This window comes from Anabrus simplex, chromosome 6 (genome assembly GCF_040414725.1).
Source record: "Anabrus simplex isolate iqAnaSimp1 chromosome 6, ASM4041472v1, whole genome shotgun sequence".
Classification (NCBI taxonomy): domain Eukaryota; kingdom Metazoa; phylum Arthropoda; class Insecta; order Orthoptera; family Tettigoniidae; genus Anabrus; species Anabrus simplex.
The window spans coordinates 268,684,696-268,695,494 of NC_090270.1; positions in this window are offsets into that span (position 1 = coordinate 268,684,696).

Consider the following 10,799-nt stretch of genomic DNA (forward strand, 5'->3'; position numbering starts at 1 on the left):
TTTCACTGTATTAAAGTTATCTCCATCCGAGCAACCTCAGTAGTTTGGGATTAGCTCCTGTTTCGTCGGCAAGTGCCCTACAGGTCTTTAACTTTTTTTTGGAGCTCAATCTTCGACTTCATTCAAGTTGTACTCGGGCCGTTTATTTAACCTGTTCTTTTTCACTAAGGCCCCGTAGGTTGGGTACTAGATACCTTTGTGTAACAAGGTTTCTATTTGTAATAGCGCCTTGTAAGGACAGTGATTATTAGATTTTCTTGTTGTGTTGCCTTGAGTAGGCTTGGAATACCGAGAGCACCTTAGCTCTTTTTCAAGTGTTGTAAAAGTGCTTCTGGGGGGCCTGGTATTGTAGTTTTAGGAGCAAGTGCTCCATGTATCAGGGGATTTCTGCTCTTGTGTAAATTTGTGAGCTTTGTAAATTTGAGCTAGGAGCTCAAGAAATGCAAAGCTAGGGGCTTAAAACCCAAGAGAGTTTAAGTTCTGAAATCTTGGATTTCCTAAGTCTTGTTTCTAAATTGGTATGTCATTGTTATCTCACTAAAGTTGTTAATTTTGTTGTTTTTCAAAAATATAACCTTCAGTTAAGTTTTTAAATTCTTTCTTGATATTGTAGTTAGACCCATTCATCCCGGCACCTTCTTTCACCTCTGAGTTCCACGGGTAACCCCGGAACGGTTACCATAGAAACGCGACGGGGAAGTCACCAAACGTCTTTTCTCATGTGAAGACTGGGTTAGAGAATGTTCATTGTGATGGTGGACCCTTTTGCCTACCATCAGTCACAATCAAGTTGGGGAGTTTTCATTATAATGACAGACACTCCTTAAAAGCAATGCTATCATATGAAATACTCGATGAAATGAAAAACCACACTTTTTCTCACTTTTAACGAACCGATCTAACGCCACAGACAGCTTTGATCCCTGAACACTCATTTTCAGGGGGGGGGGTGGTGGTAGTGGAGAGTCGCAGGACAAAACTATACCCTTTTACTCATCTATTCTGTAGGAGTACCCGATGAATCGGAAAATCGCAATTTACTACACTGACGGGGATAAACACTATCTGACTTGGAGGCAAGTTCTTCCTCCAACCCTGAGGAGAAACCCCCTCTTCGCTGGTAATTCCGAATAAAATTTATGTAGAATTTAATAAAAGTGAAGAGGAAGAAGTCTTTCTTAAGAAACGGCTCTTTCCAGGGTTGAATTTTGAATTATTTGGCGAATTGTGGTGCTATAATTTGGAATAGGCCGAAATTGTAATTCTAGACCAGGTCATAAGTGAGCCTCTGCAATTATTCCGTTAAATGTGCACACTGCTCGTTCCATTCAGCGCGTCAGAGTATGGATCGAATAGCTGGAATACTATGATGAATACCAGCAGTATCAGGCAGTGTATGAACCAGAGGAATGGCATGCTAAAGAAGAATATGATCTAACTCCACAGATATTTCCCGCCAATATTCAGACAGGCTATTATACTCGGTACGCAGCAGTAATTCCATCTATCGGAGATGAGTGGCAGCGTAAGAGACAAATAATATCACAACAAACAATGGTTAATGTAATGTTATTGTTGATCAATGTTATGAGCTTTCAATATTGTAGGCCTTTACATTTAGTTTTCTTCCCATTCTGAAATACCACTCTTATCAGAGTCGGTACGGTAAAACTGAATAATTCGTCGCCATAATACCTATCTGTGTCGGTGCAACGTAAAGCCACTAGCAAAAAAACAAAACAAAAAACAATAAAATATAAACGATCGGAAATTGTATTCTCAATAGCTCTTGTTACGTAGTACATTCTATAGGCCCAACAACATAGGTAGGCCCTATTTTAAAATTAAATTTTAGGCGCCTTCCCCTAAACTACCGTTTCATCCAGGGTGAATACAATTGTTTATAGCTTAGACTGTAGTTTCCAATTCTCCGACTCTACATACCGATTTTAATTAAATTCTGTTTACTCATTTTCTCGTGGCTCAACGTTGATGTGAACTTAGCAACATCATCATCATCATCATCATCATTTTACAGTTCCATTCTGTCTTATTGAGATACGTTCTGTTGTTAATGACGTCCTCCAGTGTCCTTCCCCGATCTGCAATGTCCATCTTTACGATGTCCATCCAGTGGGTTCTTGGTCTTCCCACCATTCGTTTCCCTGCCGCATGTCGTTCCAAGTTAACATATGCTGTCCTTGTTGGCTCCATCCTCATTACATACCCAAACCACCTCAGTCTGGACATGCTGATCCGATCTAACAATGTAACAATCCCAGCTTCCTTCCTAACTACATCATTCCTCAACTTGTCCAGTTTGGTTTTTTGAATTGTGGACCTAAGGAACTTCATCTCCGATGTCTGCAACCTTCATGAGTCTTTCTTAGTGAGGGTGCAGGTTTCAATACCATACAGTGGCGTATGTTGGTATTAAGACTTGGGCTATCACTAGACTTAGGTTGCCCCTTCTCGATAGTTGATTTAGGAAACGTCAAGCCTTAAGCGTTTTGAGCTGTAGCCAACAGCCAACGGAGAAGCCTGCTGTGTTGTCAAGGCTGCTTCACAAGCTACTGCCCTGGCCTCTGCCACTGTCAATACTCAACACCTGATCGTCTTGTTGGTAGCCTAAGGTTTAGCAAATTGCAGTCCAGCTTTGAGGCTAAATGGATAGAATGCTTGCCTTTGGTCCGACGGCCCCGCATCAATTTTCAGAATCAACTCATACTCTTAATTTCCCTGGCTTGGGGACTGGATGTTTATGACGTCTTCGCTATTCATTTTATCCCTATTAGGTCACCACCAAGCCTATACAGATGCCATGCACCATTATTATTATTATTATTATTATTATTATTATTATTATTATTATTATTATTATTATTATTATTATTATTAACATCATCATCATAATCGTTAAATAAAATGTTGAATTTTACAGTGGTCGTACCCATCGTTCACTGAGTAATTATATTCCTCGGAAGATCAGTGGTGGTGTCCGACCCATGATCACGGGTTCGATTCCAACCAACAAAAGAGAACACTAAACCTGAAAGACTGCAACTCATTTTAGCAGATCTACCTATAAAAATAAAACTATGTTACTCCTATAACAGCAGGCCTGCAGTGTCTTCCTACAAGGATGTAGAAGTAAACGGGAGTGAAATACCAACACTCCGTTATCTATATAATTAAGTCAGAAGGATGAGGTGAGAAAGTATATACGATGAGTAAGGCATGGTTGATAGCCGTGGCGATCTGATGGACCGAAGCCTAGCACACCTATCCTCCGCCGGTCCCCGCGCCTGTACGCACACAGCAGCAACCCGCATGAGGCGTTTCGCGGGGAGCGGGATGAGAGTCTGGGCTGCAATATCAGTCTCCGAAGCCCTGTTCTCAAAAATACGTGCGACGTCTTTTCTCAATTGCTTTCAAGTTTGCAAATGAAACAATGTGTCAGATGCTTAGAATATAATATGCTTTGGATTTCCATTGCTCGCATTTGAGGTTTGGGTTTCACTGATAGCCTTGGTAGCCCTCAGTATACGCCACTGACAATAGGTTAAGATTGATATGAAGTACTGATTGAACATCACTAGCTTTGATTTTGTTAGTACTTTGGGATCCCAGACGAGTGTTCGTACTTGCTGGTAAAAGTGAGAGCTCTTCTGCACTCTATTTGCCACCTCCTTCGTGGCTAATGTATTTCGAGATGTTACACTGCCGAGGTATGTAAAGCTTTCCACACTTTCTAGTGGATGGTTTCCTAGCATGATGTTCGCTGGTCGTCCCTCTCTGTTTATTGTCATCACTACTGTTTTGAGTTAGTTTATCTTGAGATTGAACTCCTGGTACTTAACCTTCCATTTATTGAGTCTCGACTGTACTTGTTCCTCAGTTTCTCCCCAGATCATAACATCATCAGCAAAGACCATTGCATTTAGTTCACCAGAGGTTTTCTTGATGTTCTTCATTATGTCATCCACGATGGTGATAAACAATAATGGGGATAGTGCACTGCCTTGCTGGACTCCACTTTCGGTCTTGAACCAGGATGAATGTCCGTCATCCAATCGCACACAGCTGGTACAGTTCTCATACAGCATCTAAACTTTCCTCACCAGTCCCTCTGGCACATTCCTTTTTCTTAGGCATTCCCATATCTTCTCTCTTACAATGCTGTCATATATCTTCTCAATGTCAAGGAAAAACCTAAACAGATCTTTGCCTTTTCCCCAATATTTTTCCATTAACATACGGACACTGAAGATTAGGTCTGTTGTGGACCTGTTCCTTTGCTGGCGGGACCTAGTGTTTACAGTGCACTATGTCTTCTGGTATGGGCTAGAACAATTTTGTTACTTCAGCTTTATTCTTGGCTTTGACAAAATGAAAGTGACTGAGGTATGAGTGATGCTAGTAATCCATTCCTTCTGCAGCCAGTCCCTGCTATGGATGGTGTGAAAATATTGCTCATAGGGTCAGTTGATGCATGCATTTCAGTGGGCTTGGCAGACTGATATGTAATAGCAACTTCTGGCTCGGTGAGGAAAGCAACGGAAAACTACCTCACTCCTCATTTCCCTAGTACGCCTCTTCAGTGATGCCTAGGCCATCTATGACAGCTGATGGCGGAGCTGTTGAGGACAAAACCAGCCTTCAGGCTGATGACTAAACATACATACAGTGGACCTGTCAGGCCTGAAGCCATACTGTTCCTCTTCAAACTGTGGCTCTAAGATGACGCGCAATCTGCTCTCTAAGATAAGATGTACCCATGGACTTAGCAACAAAAATACAAATTAATGAATATCTCTGTTATCATAGCTGGCACAGTAAAAATGTATAAATCATGAATGACCGCAAATTTTATTCTATTTTTATTAACACTACTTCCGCATACGGAGGCTGCCTCAAGGACAAAGTATGTCGACTTTAGTTAAGTAGTATTTATCGATAGAACCACATAAATATAACCATTTGAATAAATATAAATATTTACATAATACATGAATATTTGAGAATTGCATGTTAGGCCTTCCCCTAAACTACCATTTCACTCAGCGTGAATAAAATTATGTATAGCCTTGATTTTAGTGACAAATTCCCCGACTTTACATATCGATTTTCATTAAAATTATCTTCCGCCATTTTCTGTGATGCCCATACATACATACATACATACATACATACATACATACATACATACATACAGAAATGACGGAAAATTAAAAAGCGCATTTCCTTGTTACTGTGGACACGTCCGATACAGATATACCATTATTTTTAAATTCTGAGCATTGTACAGACAAAACTCTTATTTTATATATAACTTATGGAAGTGTAATGTGTGTCCCATGTGTTAATAAACACTGATGCCAATTTGCTTTTTAAAAAATGGTGTCTAATTTTCCTTTGGGAAAATGAAATGATCATAAATATGTCTTTCAGTAAATGAAACTCAAATTGATAACGATTCAATTATTTGCATTTAACGAATTGTTTTCGAGAGACATTTATGGAATTTGAAGTCGACGACGTAGGATTCGGTGCATCGAAAAGGGGAAAGTGACTGATGGCCATCCATCAGTATTTCACATCACAACCTGCAAGGTCATATCGAACATCTGTACTCTTGACATCCTCTTTGATAACACGTCACCGGGCGAGTTGGCCGTGCGGTTAGGAGCGCGAAGCTGTGAGCTCGCATCCGGCAGATAGTGGGTTCGAACCCCACTGTCGGCAGCCCTGAAAATGGTTTCCCGTGGTTTCCCATTTTCACACCAGGCAAATGCTGGGGCTATACCTTAACAAAGGCCACGGCTGCTTCCTTCCCATTCCTAGGCCTTTCCTGTCCCATCGTCGCCATAAGACCTATCTGTGTCGGTGCGACGTAAAGCAACTAGCAATGATAACACGTCCCTCAGTTGCCATCCGTCTATACTTCACATCACAGCCTTCACGGTTGCTAGGTAACATCACGTCACACATTTTGTAGCGCTACTTTCGTGACGCAGATTTTCAGAGGACCCCTCAGCCATTTAGGACATATTTATGTAAAAAAATGGAACCTCACTAATTTCTGCTCCATGCCTACTCATTCCTTGCAACCGCTGGAATAACTCCTGATTTCGAGGTCTAGAGCACCAATCACGTGCCACTGTCCAAGATAGAAGTGCGCATTTTATTATTAACCTAATTAAGCTGGAAAATGGCTTATCCCAGGTGCTTTAAACTTCTGATATCAGAAATAATCACTGTCTTCGTAATATGCTAACTACTAGGCACAGACGCATCATGTCCTTGTATCGGCCAGGTCGGACGGAGAAAAAAGTTCGCTTCTTTGCGTGTCGTGGACGATACCTGTACATCATGAAGGCAATGGCATAATCTATATGATAACGTACTTCAGAGAACATGCGAAGGGCAGTCTCGTTTCCAATGTCATCACCCACTGGTATTATGTCCCATGGTCATGATCACGATATGAACGGTTACATACAAGGTTGCCAGGTACCTGAAATAAAAATACGGAACAGATATGTGGTCGATAAAATCAGCGGCACTCGTATTCCGTAAGTCGCAAACTTCGTTTAAATAAATTGACTGTATTATTGTACTGGTACTGTCGGGCACTTTACTTATAGTTGCTTTACATCGCACCGACACAGCCAGGTCTTATGGGGACGATGGGAGAGGAAAAGGCTAGGAGTGCGAAGGAAGCGGCCGTGGCCTTAATTAAGGTACTGCCCCTGCATTTGCCGGTGTGAAAATGAGAAACCACGGAAAACCATCTTCAGAGCTGCGGACAGTGGGCATCGTACTCACTATCTCCCGAATGCAAGCTCACAGCTGGGTACCCCTAACCGCACGGCTAACACGCTCTGTGTGTGTGAATTAATGAATGCTGCGTTGTAAATCGTTTCGGTGAACTTTGTACGGATGGTACGCCCTTTCTTTGAAAATGTTCTGCAATGACGTTTTGGAAACACCCAGCACACTAGTTGCTCTTTTTGATCTACAGATGGTAAAATAACGTAAGAATTCCAACAGCAACCTCCGATCACATCCAGAATAATTCTCAACAATGCCGATAATTAGGGCCCGGAATTTTATGTAATATCAAATTGTGAAATACACACATAAATATGTAGTAAATGTCAGTGAAATATGTAATACGGTATTCTAAAAATATGTCATTAAATATTGCAATATTCATAAAATATGTAATAGTATCAATGCATTAAATGTACGAAAATGTTCCGTATATTCCTTTTATTATGACCTATGGTTACGATATAAGACAATAACATTGTTTTAAATACCTCCATAGTTTATGGTAAGGTCACCGTTGTTGCTTTAGATAATTTATGCCGTATATTTTCTTAAGTTTGACAGTATTAAATAATCATATTAAAGGCATAATCAAAATACTTCAAATTGTTTCAAAATATTGTTATACACTGTAAATCGCGGAGTATATTGCACAATGTATTGTTGTATATTGTTGTATCCGATTTCCTGTTGCCCTCATGCCCTGAAAATGATTATGATGATAATGATGATGCTTGTTGTTTAAAGTGGCATAACATCGAAGGTCATCGGCCCCATCCCTGAAAATGTTACTTCGTAAAGACAGTATAACATCTGTCTTTAAACCCCTGTTAAGTAACACAGATAGTACGGTATTGTTTTTTTTTATCGTGGTGTGCAGTGTGTCACCAAGTACTTTGGCGCTGATCCGATAAAATTCCCTTGCAGGCTGAGAAGGACCGTTCAACATCGCAGAAAGTCACCGGTGCGTATTTTAAAAGAAAAAGAAACTAGCTGGGTGGAATATATTCCGGGGGCTCTTCTTGTCCGCCACTAATGATCTTGCAAACAGATAGAGAGTTTTAATAATAATGTTATTTATTTTACGTCCCACTAACTACTCTTTTACGGTTTTCGGAGACGCCGAGGTGCCGTAATTTAGTCCCGCAGGAGTTCTTTTACGTGCCAGTAAATCTACCGACACGAGGCTGACGTATTTGAGCACCTTCAAATGCCACCGGACTGAGCCAGGATCGAACCTGCCAAGTTGGGGCCAGAATGTCAGCGCCTTAACCGTCTGAGCCACTCAGCCCGGCGATAGAGAGTTTTAATAATCTAGATTTCGTTTCGAGACTGCATAGATTGTTACAAACTGACCAATGAAAGGCACGTAGTCATCCCAGATTCTGAGAAAGGATAAGTACTGTTGTATGGAGTAGAAGCACTCAGATCTACTATATTTCACAGACAGTGTTAGAAATCCCAGTTTTAAAGGAATTTTAAAGCCAACTTTAGCCATTGAAATATATTCTACATGAGACGAACTTTTTACTATAGTTTGAAAATTAAACGAGCCGACACAATTTTTAAACATCTATGAATAATTACTTAGATTTGTATAAAATATTACTTACTAAGATTATGTAAATATATGTAAAATGAAACAGAAGAATAACCAAATCAGATTTGTTTTTATTTAGCTAAAATATTCCTAACCCGTCTTTCACCTACAGGTAGACTATATCACGGGATATTAACAGTTATGATTACAACATATAGATATATTATTGAAGTGAGTGGAAGATTTTCTTGAGGAATTCTGTTACTTCGACAGTGTTCCAGTGGTATTTCACAATCGTTGGCAGGGGAGTTGATCCGTAGCACAGCTGGTCGTTCTCTTGAGTACGTGGTGCATTCAGTCAACAGGTGTCGAGCCGTTTGTGGAGATTTTTCCGGGCAGCTGCAGAGTGGTGAATCCATTATGTTCATTTTATGGAGAAAGGATTTAAAGCGTCCATGATTTGTAACAAACTGGGTGGTTATGGAGTTGGGCCAGAGAGATGAGGACACTCGGTGTGGTAGTGGTGGTGATTAGTGAGGAACGAGAAAAAATACATTTTATTCCTTTTTTAACCGCCTTAAGCAAGGGATTATAGGAATTATGTAGAAATATAGAAACCCCGTTGTTTACTAGGTATCACCAAATTCTGTAACTATTAAAAAAAAAAATACTTAGCGGAAATACGCACAAAATGTCCATCGCCGCGGCTAACCGATCCGTACCGCGTCAAGAAAGTAGTAAATACTCGCGCACCAGCGTCTTGCATGTGCTATGGCTAAATGGTTAGCGTGCTTAGCTTTTGGCCACGGAGGTCCTGGGTTCGATTCCCGTGCGGGTTGGGAATTTTAACCACTAATTGGTTAATTCCGCTGACACATGTACTATACGCGAACTTTTTCTTGAGCCCGATTTTTACGTGGTGAGGAGTAAGGAGGGAGTGCTGTCGGTTCCGGTTACACTGCCAACTGAATGGAAATTAAATCTGAATTGAATCGATAATATGATCGATCGATATGAATTTTCTAAACATGTATTATCTTACGTCAACAACTGTGTCACACATACATTATTTAACATTATATAACATTTCTCGATGCGAATCTTGTTACTAGCATGAATGATAGTGTTTGGCTTTGCTGTGTAAACAACAACGGTACTAGTTCGTAAAGTGTACGCCAGATGTCGCAAAGTGATGAATAAGCGATTCATAGTTTGTGTTTCAAAAGTTGCCAATACGGATGTCGAAGATAACCGAGGTCTACCGATTCAGCACTATGGAGGTCAGGGCTCAAGAAAAGGTTCGCATATAGTAATGGTTCCTTTCGTGAACGTTTTATTGTATAACATCTAATAAAATTCTCAAAAATCTATTATTACCGCACTTAAACTGCCAACCTTTATTTCTCTGTTGAGATTCGCTCAGAGAGCATCTAAAACTCACAATTTTTACTTACTTTTTCAATTTTTTTTGTCTCCCTCTCCCTCATATATCCCTCCAGCCGCCTCTGCTGACTATAAAGGCAGTAGCGATGAATCGCAATCTCAACTCGTTACGCCTTTGAATGCGGTAATGCTCAATATGGTCTTCACGACCCTAGTCTACTAATTACGCCTTTAATGCTATTAGCTTTACGTCGCACTAACTACTTTTACGGTTTCCGGAGACGCCGAGGTGCTGGAATTTAGTCCCGCTGATGTTCTTTGTCTCTTATGCTGCCACTCATCTCTGATAGATGGGAGTATTGCTGCGTACCGAGTATAATAGCCTCCCTGAATACTGGCGAGAAATAGCTGGGGAGTTACGTAATTTTCTTCTTTAGCATGCCTTTCCTCTGGTTCATACATTTTATGATTCTGCTGGTACGTAACACACTGGTTTATCATAGTATTCCAGCTATTCGATCCCCACTCTGACGCGTTGATTGGAATGATCAGTGTGCGCACTTAACGGAATAATGGCAGAGGATCCCCCGTGATGTAAGGTATGGATGGGCAGACAGTGTTACCTAGTAACCGTGCAGGCAGTGATGTAAGGTATGTATGGGCAGACAATGTTACCTAGCAACCGTGCAGGCAGTGATGTAAGGTATGGATAGGCAGATAATGTTACCTAGCAACCGTGCAGGCAGTGATGTAAGGTATGGATGGACAGACAATGTTACCTAACAGCCGTGCAGGCAGTGATGTAAGGTATGGATGGTCAGACAATGTTACCTAGCAACCGTGCAGGCAGTGATGTAAGGTATGGATAGGCAGAAAATGTTACCTAGCAACCGTGCAGGCAGTGATGTAAGGTATGGATGGGCAGACAATGTTACCTAATAGCCGTGCAGGCAGTGATGTAAGGTATGGATGGATGGTCAGGCAGTGTTACCTAGCAACCGTGCAGGCAGTGATGTAAGGTGTGGATGGCCAGATAATGTTA